Source organism: Lepidochelys kempii, chromosome 6 (genome assembly GCF_965140285.1).
Source record: "Lepidochelys kempii isolate rLepKem1 chromosome 6, rLepKem1.hap1, whole genome shotgun sequence".
NCBI classification, from domain to species: Eukaryota; Metazoa; Chordata; order Testudines; family Cheloniidae; genus Lepidochelys; species Lepidochelys kempii.
In genome coordinates, this window is record NC_136385.1 from 69,260,039 (window position 1) to 69,273,413 (window position 13,375).

Below are 13,375 nucleotides of genomic sequence, written 5' to 3' on the forward strand. Positions count from 1 at the left end.
GTACCCAGAACCACCCGCGACAATGTTTTAGCCCCATCAGGCACTGGGATTTCCATCCAGAATTCAGATGGGCGGTGAAGACTGTGGGAACTGTGGGATAGCCACCCACAGTGCAACGCTCCGGAAGTCAACGGTTGCCTCAGTACTGTGGACACACTCCATCAACTACATGCACTTAGAGTACTTGTGTAGGGACACACACAATCAACTGTATAAAACCACTTTCTACAAAACCGACTTCTATAAATTCGACCTAATTTCGTAGTGTAGACATACCCTCAGGGCTGCAAAAGCCCTAACAGACATCGCTAGGTCAAAGGAAGATTTCTTCTATGTAGACTAGACTATCGCCTCTTGGAGAGGTGGATTTACTATAGCAACAGAAGAACCCCTGTCAATGCAGTAAGTGTCTACACAACAGCTGTGCTGCTGTAGCAGCATTTCCAATGTAAATCTGATCTCAATACTGCAAAGGTTGAGGTATCACAGAATTTTCAAGACTGAATATTTAGAAGTTGCCTGTTCCCAACGTAAGATGTCAGGTTATCAGCATGGCAGCACAGTTCTGGTATTTTACCTACTGTTTCGGTATTTTACCTACAGAGATAGGTAAAATACCAGAACTGTGCTGCCATGCTGATAACCTGACATCTTACGTTGGTAACAGGCAACTTCTAAATATTCAGTCTTGAAAATTCTATGATGCGGTGTAGAAGTTCCCCATTTTCCCCCTTCTTTTCCTTCATATCTACCACCACCAGTTTAAATCCCATCTGTGTCTTAAAGCAACCAGACTTGTTTTACAGTCAACTTCGTTAAATAGCCACTCTGTTTCAGACACAAAAACATTTGATACTACAAGAGCACTAAAGGGACCAGCACTTACAAATTTGAAATATTGAGGACAGGAATGCCAACTGGCTAATATCACAGGAACACCTGGGGTGCCCATTCCCAAAAATTATGAAATGCTAGTTCTGAAGAGCAGTACTTTGTAAATATCAAACAGTATGGTTGGCAGAGATGTATTTATTGAATATATTAATTACTTTCAAATATTTACAATACAGGTCCAAAAGATGTTTGTGCAGCCATGTCAAGAGATTTTTGAACAGTTTTCCTTACTTGTGGAAAGGCCGTCATCACTACTTAAAAAATAAGAATCTGCAGCCTTCATACAGTGAATTACAGTCAAATTCTTCACAAGACCAAGAGACACTTGCATCTTCAAGCTATATCTACCACAGCTAAATTATTTCCTGCTGATCCTCTAACAATTAGTTGAAAACTGAAGACATAAAAAGGGAATTCTGAAGGTACCTAGTTTACCCTATATGGCATTTTGTTTTACACTTCACTTAAGTCAGTAAAACTAAACTGGTTTCTTTTAGTCATTTTTGTTAATTCTAATTCACTAATCTTATAATTATAACTAGTATAAAGGAAATATTTGAACAGTAGTGCACTAGTAATGTTTCTTTAAACAAGTTTAATAAAATTAGCCATCAAAATATTGGTCCTAACCTACCTGACAGCATCCTTTCAAACCACAAGTCAGAAACATCCCATGAATTAATTGGCCTTTTAACCTGTTAGACTGTGTTGAGGTTTACTATTTGTTTTGGACACAACCATACAACGGTAATCAAGCTTTTAAAATATTGATAGAGATATATTTGAACACATTGTAAAACCACATTGAACACTAAGTTTTTTTGTACTTCTAGTACCAGTTACAGTGATATAGTTTAGTCATTTTTAAAGGGAGAGCGCACCGGATTAGGTTACTTAAAAATTTCTATTTTGTGATTTCTACTGTAGCTTCTTAAAAATAAAATTTTTGTTTATGGTGTCCCCCCCCTTAGATTTTCATTGTTCAGACTATGCTCTTGTACACTAGTATAGAATTGCAATGTTTGGGCTCCAGACACCATGTAGGAATTTTTTTAAAAATTCTATCGGAAAAGGTTTTAAAAATATGAATAGTTTAGACAAGGCCTTATTGTACACCTCAATTCCACCACACAGGTATTCAACATGGACTACTGCACCTCCTGAATTAAGGCTGTGGGCGTAGTTGATATTTACTAAGATTCTCCTTTCTAAACAGTCTATATCAGCGGTCCTCAACCAGAGAGCACGCAGACCCTTCTAGGGAGCACATCAACTCATCTAAATATTTGCCTAGTTATGCAACAGGCTACATTAAAAGCACTAGCAAAGTCAGTACAAACTAAAATTTCATACAACTTGTTTATATGATACACTAATAGAAGTACAATATTTATATTCCATTGATTTATTTTATTACATGGTAAAAATGAGAAAGTAATCAATTTTTCAGTAATAGTGCAGTGTGACACTTTTGTATTTATGTCTGATTTTGTAAGCAAGTAGTTTTTAAGTGAGATGAAATTTAGGATACGCAAGACAAATCAGACTCCTTACAGGGGTATAGAAGTCTGGAAAGGTTGAAAGACACTGGTCTACATTGTTAGCTGAGACAGTAGTCTCAAATTCGGAGTTTACCCAACTGTAGTCTTCCATATCAGCAATGAAATGGTTTCTTTTAATCCACAAAAATGTATCCACACATACACCATATCAGTTAACCTACACCCAGTAAATCTCATCATACTTGCATCAATACAGCTCCTGATTTAATTTTTGAAGATTTCACTTTTTCTATTTAACAGAAATAGAGCTGAAGTGTGAGGATTTTGCTATTTCTGGAATCTGTCATTAAAGAAGAAATTTAGCCCTATACCAAATTGAGATCTGGATGACAGGCTCTGAAATCTTTATGAACACAAGACTATTCTCTTTTTTAGATGACAGGTGCATGGAGACAAAGGTTCTTAATAGGAGGAAGCAGTGTATGGGGTTAGAGCTTCCCAAAGATGTCTCTGTACATTTTACAAGGTTAGTAATTTCATCCATATGAACACTATTAATGCATGCAGTAGTTTAGATGTAGAATAAATCTTTTCCGCCCACCCCATACCCCAACCAAACCTCTGGGCAAGTAATACTACAGATAATGCTTTGAAACTAGTTTGCTTCACTATTACTTTTAATTGGAGCATGCCCATTGAGGGTTTTGGTTTGTAACATTCCCAATAACATTTCATTCTTTATGTCTGAAAGCATTTTATGTCAAAATTTTTGATTTTCTGTTTTTTGCTTGATTTTGAAACAGACTGGAATGTATTTTGCGCTTTAACTTTGATTTTGACATAGCCCTTTCTACTTCTGGAAAAGTGAGAAATTGAAAATTTGTAAAACAGTTTCAGAATACTGCTCAGTTCTATTCCCCTTAACCCTACCCCACAAAATGTTTCCTTAACCAACTTACGTGGATCAGTTTGAACTGTACACTACATGAGATTCATAAGATATACTATACGCATGTGGTAGAAGCACTCCTTGAGTAGACTTTAACTGGTGAACACAATTCACCAAGATCTGTACAAGCTACCTGGTAAGCTGACTGAAAAACTAGTTTTCAAATACCACTTTTTCTGATGTATATAGAACCTTACATTTAATTAGAATGAAATATGCAATAAGGTGGAGCATTCTGCAGGTTCATATATTTGCTTCATATTTTTGAAGAGCTTCTGTAACAACATTTTAGTATCAACACACTATATTCAATATCTGTCAAATAAAGAAAAAGGTGCCTATTTTTACATTTGTTTCTCAAGTTAATAGTACCAGAATTAACAAAACCATGCGCTGGCAGACACTGAAACACTCCCTTTTGTTTTCCTCCTGTGTCTCTCGGAGCCTCTTCTCCCCGCACCAGCCAAAAGAACTTTACCCAATGCACTTCTGCCCTGGCCTACAATTTTGCTACTCTTTTAATAGTGAAGAGAAAGTCCTAGAGATTTTTAGGCCAGAAGTGACCATCATGATCACCATGTCTGACATCCAACAATGCACAGGCCATAACGTTCACCCAGTAATTCATGTGTTGCTTCTTATTCAGCTAGATCATACCTTTTAGAAAGATATCCAATCTTAAAGACTCAAACTGAAGAATCCACCACATCTTCATGTCAATTGTTCCAGAACAGCCCATATTAAATGTTTAGACACTGGTTAACTGACAGATTGCAAAAAGTAATTGTAAATGGAGAACAGTCACCCAATAATTCTTGGTCCAATGCTATTCAACAGCAATCAATGACCTGGAGTACAGAATTGCTATTAAGTTTTGCAGATGACAAAAACTGGAGGGGTAAACAATGGGGACAGGAGTTATGTTGACTGATCTGGATCACTTTCTAAATGTATTCATTTGAACAACATGCATTTTAATATAGTCAAATGTAAAGTTATATGTCTAGAAACAAAGGATGTAAGTCACACTTACAAGATCGGGGAGTATCCTGGGAATCCAGTGACAGCGGAAAGTACTTCAGGGAAATGACAGCCAACTGAATAGGAGTTCCCAATGTAATGCTGCAGCTAAGAGGGAGAACATAATCCTTTGTCGTATAAGTAGGGGAATGTCAAGCAACAGCAGGGAAGACTTATTACCTCTGGATAAGGTATTAATGGGACCATTACTGAAATCCTGCCTCCAGTTCAAGTGTTCATGCTTCAAAGAGGATGTTGCAAAAGGTTCAGAAGACAGCTACAAAAATTATTCAAGTTCTGGAAAATATACCATATTATAGTGAGACTTAAGAAACTCAAATTTAGTTTATCTAACAAACAACCTGACCATGATCTACAACAGGGGTTGGCAACCTGCAGCATGCGTGCCAAAGGCAGCACACGAGCTGATTTTTAGTGGCACACTGCTGCCAGCCAGGGTACCGGCCGCCGGCCCCCCGGCTGGCAGGGACCGGCAGATGGAACCCCGAACTGGCAGCGGGCTGAGAGGCTCAGTGCGCTGCCGGTCTGAGGTTCTGGCCGCCAGCCCCTGCCAGCCGGTGTCCTGGCCACCAGCACCACTCAGCCCGCTGCCAGTCTGGGGTTCTGTTGGGGGGCCCCTGTAAATATAAAATTTATTACTGGCACGCAAAACCTTAAATTAATGAAGACTTGGCACGCCACTTCTCAAAGGTTGCCAACCCCTGATCTACAAGTTTCTACATGGGGAAGGGATTTCAAGTAGTAGGTGGCTCTTTAATCTGCCAGAGAGGCATAATACGATCCCGTGGTTGGAAGTTGCAGCTTGACAAAAACTTTGCACTTTATTTTCAGTTTGAATTTAACAGTGAGGGAATTAGCCATTGGAACAACTTCCCTGGGGATGTAATAAATTCTCCTTCACTTTAAGTCTTTAAATCACAACTGGATATCTTCCTAAAAGTATGCTATAGCTCAAACTACAGCCTTGATGCAGAAATTAATAGGTGATGTACTTTGCTTTATGTTATACAAGTCAATCTAGATCAATGGTTCTCTACCTGAAGCCCACCAGCCACTCGTGGCCCAATCAGCACAGAGCTGCGGCCCACGTGACAGCCTCAGGGACATACAGGTAGCACTGGATGCGGCTCACAATGGTAAATAGGTTGAGAACCACTGGTCTAGATAATCGTGATGAAGTGGAGCTTCATGAATTAAAACAAGCCCAGGCAAAACTCTCCAGGAGCAGAGGGGCAGTTCATACCTCATCAGGGCATGTATGGGACAAACCCAGCCCAGCCTCACAGAACAAAGGACACCGGCCTAGGCAGCAAAAAAAGGACCTGTTGGACTCTCAAGTGAGAGTCACCCCCCCCCCTTCCCTTGGTCAGTTTGGGACTATGATGAGGTAATGCTCACCTTAACTCTGAAAGGGGGGGTGGAACCAAGAGGGAAGAAAGAACATGACAAAAGGGAGAAACATTTGCCATGCTCTCTTCCACCTCCATCTACAGACACCACCACCAAGTGACTGAAGCGCTGATCAAAGGGGAGAGCCTGGCTGAAGAGCAACTGTCAGCCTGTGGTGAGAAGCATCTAAATTTGTAAGGGCACTGAAAGTGCTGATGTCAGCTTAAAATGCATTTTGCTTTTATTTCATCTGACCAAATCTGACTTCTTGTACTTTGACTTATAATCACTTATAATCTATCATTGGTAGTTAATACATTTGTTTATTCTACCTGAAGCAGTGCGTTTGAAGCATGTCAGAGACTCCCCTTGGGATAACAAGCCTAGTACATATCAATTTTCTTTGTTAAATTGACAAAATCATATAAGCTTGCAGCGTCCAGTGGGCATAACTGGACACTGCAAGATGGAGGTTTCTAGAGTTGTGTCTGGGACTGGAGATATTGGCTAGTGTCATTCGGTTGCACAATCCAAGCAGCGGTTGGCCAAAAGTGCTCACTTGCGTAGCTGGAAGAAGCTTACATACTAGAGGCTACACGTGAACAGCCTGGAGTGTCATGTACACAGCAGAGCAGAGTAAGGTTGGCCCCCAGAGTCAAGGATTGGAGTAACCTAGCAGATCACTGGTCCAGATAACACCAGGGGAATGTCACACCACCCCACTAGTCCCAAACAGAAGAATCCAAGTGCTAGAATTCAGTAAAACCTGCTCCGTAAGCATGGTAAATACACAGATACTCTAGCCCAGAGTTTGGTGCAACAGTGAAAGAACTGTGGAATTCTGTCCCAGGATAGGTGAGGGTGCACTCAGACACCAAGAGGGGACAGATGTAGCTAGCCCTACAAACATGACAGTCATAACAGTTTTAATCTACAAGCATAGGAAACTTTAGGAAAGTAGTCAATTACGTCAATTTTTGCAATATAGGACAATATTTCTCTAGGATTTATGAGATGCCAGCCCAAACTCATTTTCATCTGTGACCAAAGCTATGGATTTGAACTGAGAAAAACCTGCATCAAAAATCTGATTAGAAAAGGATAGTTAGCTGAAAGTTTCCATATTATAAACAGAATATTTGTTCATTAAACTTTAGCATAACAACAGGGCTAACAAAAAATATTCCACTGATTTCCCCCCACCCCAAATAGGCAATTATCCTTACTTTACAAGATTTTAAAAGCTAGGAATTAGACAAAAATCTGTGTCTTTTGTAGGTGACTAATCTGAGGAATTGTCACAGATTGAAGTGTCATTATAGGAGGTTTTGGAATTAATTGAGAAATTTAACAGTAACAAGTCACCGGGACCAGATGGCATTCTCCCAAGAGTTCTGAGAAAACTCAAATGTGAAATTGCGGAACTATTAACTATGGTTTGTAACCTGTCCTTTAAATCAGCTACTGTACCCAATGATGGAAAATAGCTAATGTAATGCCAATATTTAAGAAGGGCTCTAGAGGAGATTCTGGCAATTACAGACCAGTAAGTCTAACATCAGTACCGGGCAAATTAGTTGAAACAATAGTAAAGAATAAAATTGTCAGACTCATAGAAGAACATAAACTGCTGCAAAAAAGTCAGCATAGCTTCTGTAAAGGGAGATCATGTTTTACTAATCTATTAGAGTTCTTTGAGAGGGTCAACAAAGATGTGGACAAGGGGGATCCAGTGGACATAATGTACTTAGATTTCCAGAAAGCCTTTGACAAGGTCCCTCACCAAAGGCTCTTATGTAAATTAAGTCATCATGGGATAAACAGCCTGCTTCTACTACCAGAGGGAAATGGGTCCATACTACAGGTCTGCAGGTTCAAATCCTGCTTATGCCCATCTCCTCCACAAAATGGGGAATTTTTATGTAAGTCTCTCTATAAAATGACCCCTAAGTGTAAAGACCTTGGAATAATAGTAATTGTTAGTAATTTTATATTGAAAACACTTTAAAAAATGAATTAGGATGTTGTGTTAAACATTTTAGTGTATTTTTAATGGTTTGTATCGTTAGTGAGCTGTCCCTTTAAGACCACTGTGAGCTACTTAATTGTACAGTGTGAGGAAAGTTTTGCCCATATGTCCAGAGAAGAGAAGATCCTGTGTGTGTAAGCTCCAAAAAGAAAGACCAGAATTTAGAAGCTTGTCTTTCCAAAAAGCAAGTCTTAGCCCTGGTCTACATTTTGCGGGGGGTGGGGGTGGGAAAGGGGGTAAGGGAATCGATCTAAATACGCAACTTCAGCTATGTGAATAACATAGCTGAAGTCGATGTACTTAGATAGACTTACCATGGTGTCTCCACTGCGGTAAGTCGACTGCTGCCGCTCCCCCATCAACTCTACCTGTGCCTCTCGCAGCGCTGGAGTACAGGAAAGCGCTCGGGGGTCAATTTATTGCATCTAGACTAGATGCGATAAATCGATCCCCGCTGGATCGATCGCTGCCCGCCAAGTAGGGAAGACATACCCTAATTCTTGAAGAAGAAACATTAGCACTTATCAGGGAGCTGGATCCCTCAACAAGTTATAGCCTCTCTCCTGGAGATCACCAATCCAGACCAACTCAGAAGGGATTCAAAGTTGCTCCCATCTATAGGGTATTTGGTGGGTCTCAATTCTACCTCCTCAGTCAAACTTTGTCCCATGTCACCACACTTAGTAATAACTGGCAGATTCAGACAGGTAAAGTCCTGCAAGGGCCACAGAGACTGAACTGACCCTAAAACGAAGTTGCCCTGCCAGCACCACCAAGTTGTAGGAAGTTTGTCCTGCTTCCGAGTGTTTTCTATTTTACCAAGGCTGTCAAAACAACTCCTTTCACAAGCAGTAAAGGCACACTTTGAAGATTAAGTGTCTATGGCTATATGCAAATTTACCAATATGCAAGTTAGGTAATTAATTTTCATAAATTTGCCACATACGGAGCTACACAAAACCTGGTATCTATACTTCAGAAGAAGGTGACAGTTTCCTCCTAGAAACCCAGTTAATTCTTTTACATACTGAATATTTTCAAGAAATCCCCCACCACTGCACCACCAAGTGGCAGCAATAATAGAATCACTACAGCAGACTGGTGGCCACTATGTGTACTATCATACAGACCTGCTCAGAATTAGAGGGCAGTAGAGTAAAAATGCAATCAGCTGGTCTGTACCAATGCTTACCTCATTACTGCTACTGGTAGAATTGCACAAGTATGAAGTTTCCCCAAAAGCTGCTGTGTTAATGAATCTTAGGTCCTAAAATAAAAATACTATTTTTGACTCTTGCTAAATTCTAGGACTAGGTAATCTTGTGACAATGAATACCACAAGTTTTAAAACTTATTTCCTTTTATTATTATTTTTAAACTTTCTCCTTGTCTGAGTTGAGAGGCAACATTTATTTATATAAGCAGGACTTAAAACAAGGTCTATAGCACTTTCATATCAGAAATTTTAGATTGAAAAATGTTACTAATTTACAACTCTGATTCCCCAGGGTCTCCAGCATTCAAGAACCACACCACTTGGTCAGATGGTCCTAACCTCTATGTCAGTTAAGTCAGGGATTGTCAAGATTTTTCTTTCCGAGCACCCCCAGAGTGGAGTGCTATAAAACTATAAAAACTCCAGAGTGGAGAGGGGAGACTCAGGGCTCCAGGCCTGGAGGGACCCTTGGGCATAGGCATAGTTTGGGGGGGAGGGGAGGAGGCGGCCAAGGGCCAGTGGGACTCAGGCCAACTCCGCATAGCTAGGTCCAAGGAGAGTGTGCCACCTCCACCCCCTGACTCACCTCAGCAGGCTACCTAGCCCATCTGGGTTGTGGGAGGACGCAACTGAAAAAATATAACTCAAAGGGGACTCAGCTCAGAAAGTTTGAAAACCACTCACGGTGCAGGGAGAGGGGTAGCTAGGGGCTGTGTGCAGGGAGGGCTTCCCTGTGTTGGCAGCTCCCCGAGGGCTCTGCCAACCACAGAGCCAGGTCCCCCCCGCCCACGTAGCTCATACTGGCTGCATAAGCAGTCAAAGGGGGCTGGGAGCTGAGGAGCAGCTGCAACCCCAGGCAGCAGCAGCAGACGGGGGAATGCCACAGCTGCACACTCCATGGCACCAGCAGCCAGAGGAGCACCTGTCCCCCACTGCCTGGCTCTGGTGTCCCTCCGACAACCTGACCAGAGGCTTGCCTGAGGGAGCTGGGGTAGAGGAGGAGGTTGAAGGGCAGAGCTGTCCCCGGACTGCCCCACTCTGGGTAAGGCACTGCAGTTTGAGGGGGCAACACCTTTGTACTCACTCCCCCCAACTCTGCCCATGGGCTCAGGGCTTCATTCCCTCACTGCTCCCGACTTCAGACAGGGAGGAAGAGGGGGACCACCAGGGCTCCTGGCTTCAGCCCCACAGGGAAATCGTGGTTCAGGGCACTGTGTTGCAGCTGTGGGGCCCTGCAGCCTCCTTGAAAGGGCTCGCGGACCCCCGGTGGAGAACCAATGAGTTACGCCATAACTGCAGCAGAGTGAGTTTCCTACATACCTTAACCTGATGATGCAGTATTTCAGGAATTTTACATGGTTAAATATGCACACTTAAATTTATTGGATAAAAAAGCTTTAGCTGACATGACTCAAACTAATCACAAGAGTAAACTTGCATGCAGGTTTCACAATTAGTCATGACTCAAGTAATTTCTCCCATTTGTGATCCAAAAAACAGATCTTAAAAGCATCAGGATAGATCTTATGACTTTTGTATTCATTAACCATGATCTGCAAAGGTTTACTGAAATAAGAGAACCCTTATATGTTAACATTTGTTCAAGTCACCCAAATTAAAAAAACAAGAAACTTACAAGTTAATTCCTTGAAGTTTGCATTTTGTACACACCTTTTTATGCTCACAAAATAGAAATATCAAAGACCCCATACACACACTAATCATAGAACAGTAGTCAGAGTTCCTAGAAGTCTGAGTTTTTTCCTCATACCACACTCTGGGTTGTCTTCATTTCAGAAGCAACTCAGATGACTGGCACCCAGGTCTGACCAGCCATACCCAAATTCTGCATCCTGAATTGACTGGACTTCTGGGCTCCTATCCCATGGTTCTTTGTGTCACAATAACCTGAGCCACTCTGATTCTTTCCCAGTTAACCGTGGGAGAACTTGTCTGTCCTTTTGGGTACATACGGGAATTGTGGAAAGGCATCAAAGGACTATCAGCACTCAAATGATTTAACCTACATCCTTGCTAAAAATTCAGTGGGCAAGTTACCAACCCAAGTGAAAGGAGCACCTAACCTTTAACCAATGCCCCACGATGGGCCAGATAGCTCAGACCGAAAGCACTACTAAACTCAGGTGAGAGGATTTTGTGCATGGACAGGAGAGAGGTTAGGGGCAACACTCAAGTAAGAGCCTGAGTTAACTCTGTTGACTAAGACTTAAATATTGCTACCTCTCAGTACAGGCTAAGTAAGCAGTGACAGTCACTCAGGTTTCTCTAGGAGTTTGGGGTTCTGAACCATTGTTTAAAGTTAAGAATAATAAAGACAAGGGTTTTGACAGAGTGCATTTTCATGGGTGACGAGTCAAACTGAAAACATGAATAAATTTAAAAAGCTTTGCAGGTTACCTTTAATGAGTATAAGGCATTGTCAGGACTACTGAAAAACTGAACAAGATATAGGAAACTCCCAACAATTCAAAAGATTCTTTAAAATGAAAACTTAAACTTAGAAGGGTCTCTAAGCTTTTACCGTTTCAAACTTTCCATTACAAACTTGGACACATCTCCGTCTTGCAAACATTTTCCAGTCCAGCAGCAAAGGTGTGACCCTTTACCACAGTCTGACTCACCTAAGAGGTGCTGCAACCTGAACCAGAATTTCAAATTAATGTTTTTAAGTGAAACTTAGAAAAATGAAACTGGCCTCAGTGTATTTTTTAAAATCAATTGCTTTCATACTCACTACATTCTTCGCTACCTCAGATGGGATTTTTACCTATCCATTCATTCTTTGAAGTGGGACAAAGATGTCTTAAGAAAACTGAGATCTATCCACTACCACATTATCCTGTGAATTTGTCCTTTGCTTAAATTGCTGCTCAAAAAGTTACAGCACCTGCACCTTCCCCCAGACACCTGGCAGATATATCTTTGTAATTCTCAAACTTTAGAACCACATCTGTAAAACTAAGCCCAGGTCTAAAGGTGGGTTTTCTGTTTCACTGTCCAAGCTAGCTTGCACTGGTACAAATCCAAGTACCTACTTTTGTGCCCAAGTATACGCTATTTTACACATTAAACACCATGCTGACTTAAGTAACTGAGTTATTATATAGTAATGCAGAATTAACTGGACAAGTTCAAGGTGACAGTCCTGGTTTTGGTTCCTATCTATAGCAAAAATAAACATGCTGGGGAAACAGCTAGGATCCTACCAAATTCACAGTCCATTTTGATCATTTTCTCAGCCAGAGGGTTTTTTAATTGGTCAATTTCACATTTTCAGATGTTTACATCTGAAATTTCATGGTGTTGTAACCATGGGGATCCCGACCCAAAAGGAGGCTTGCAAAGCTGATATGGCGGGGGGTGTCACGGGATTGCCACCCTCACTTCTGCGCTGCCTTCAGAAAGCAGCAGTTGTGGAGCTTCCCACTGCCAGGGGAGATTCCCGGAGGTGGAGGTGGGTCTGATTTCCCGTGCTGTGGGGAGCCTTCAGCTGCTGGGAGTCATGGAGCTTCCTGTAGCCAGGGGAGGTACACTGAGGTGGCTCTGATCTTCCCCCAAGAACGGCCTCCAGAGGAAGAGGAAGTCCCATCCCTCCCCAGCCCTTCAATAGCTAGATTTCACGGGGAGGTCGGATTTCACAGTCCATGGTGTGTTTTTCTTGGCCATGAGTTTGGAATGGCCCTAATCATAACATAATAGGGCTGCAACACTTGAGACTAATTCTGTTTTGCTTGGATCAAATCCTGTTACAGCCTGGGAGTTTATCAAAGTATAAATTTCTAAATATTTAGCTTTAAAATACTTCAACTTTGATAGGTTTCAGAGTAACAGCCGTGTTAGTCTGTATTCGCAAAAAGAAAAGGAGTACTTGTGACACCTTAGAGACTAACCAATTTATTTGAGCATGAGCTTTCGTGAGCTACAGCTCACTTCATCGGATGCATACCGTGGAAACTGCAGCAGACTTTATATACACACAGAGATCATAAAACAATACCTCCTCCCACCTCACTGTCCTGCTGGTAATAGCTTATCTAAAGTGATCATCAAGTTGGGCCATTTCCAGCACAAATCCAGGTTCTCTCACCCTCCACCCCCCCACACACAAACTCACTCTCCTGCTGGTAATAGCCCATCCAAAGTGACAACTCTCTTCACAATGTGCATGGTAATCAAGGTGGGCCATGTCCAGCACAAATCCAGGCTCTGTCACCCCACCCCACCCCTTTTTTTTTTTTTCCCCCGGGGACACACACACACAAACTCACTCTCCTGCTGGCAATAGCTCATCCAAACTGACCACTCTCCAAGTTTAAATCCAAGTTTAACCAGAA

The 13,375-nt window shown here is 41.7% G+C and overlaps 1 protein-coding gene across 9 annotated transcripts in view; it reads right to left on the minus strand.

The window, feature by feature from the left end:
- The window catches only part of NUMB (NUMB endocytic adaptor protein), a 145,680-nt gene that overhangs the window by 109,514 nt on the left and 22,791 nt on the right, over window positions 1-13,375 (minus strand). Inside the window, exon 1 of one of the 9 annotated variants that reach the window (XM_073348545.2) lies at window positions 4,379-4,679. The exons of the other annotated variants lie outside the window; for them this stretch is intronic. The gene's annotated coding sequence lies outside the window, so the exon portion shown is untranslated. Of the gene's footprint in view, window positions 1-4,378; window positions 4,680-13,375 lie in introns of those variants that run through there. 9 annotated transcript variants of the gene reach the window in all.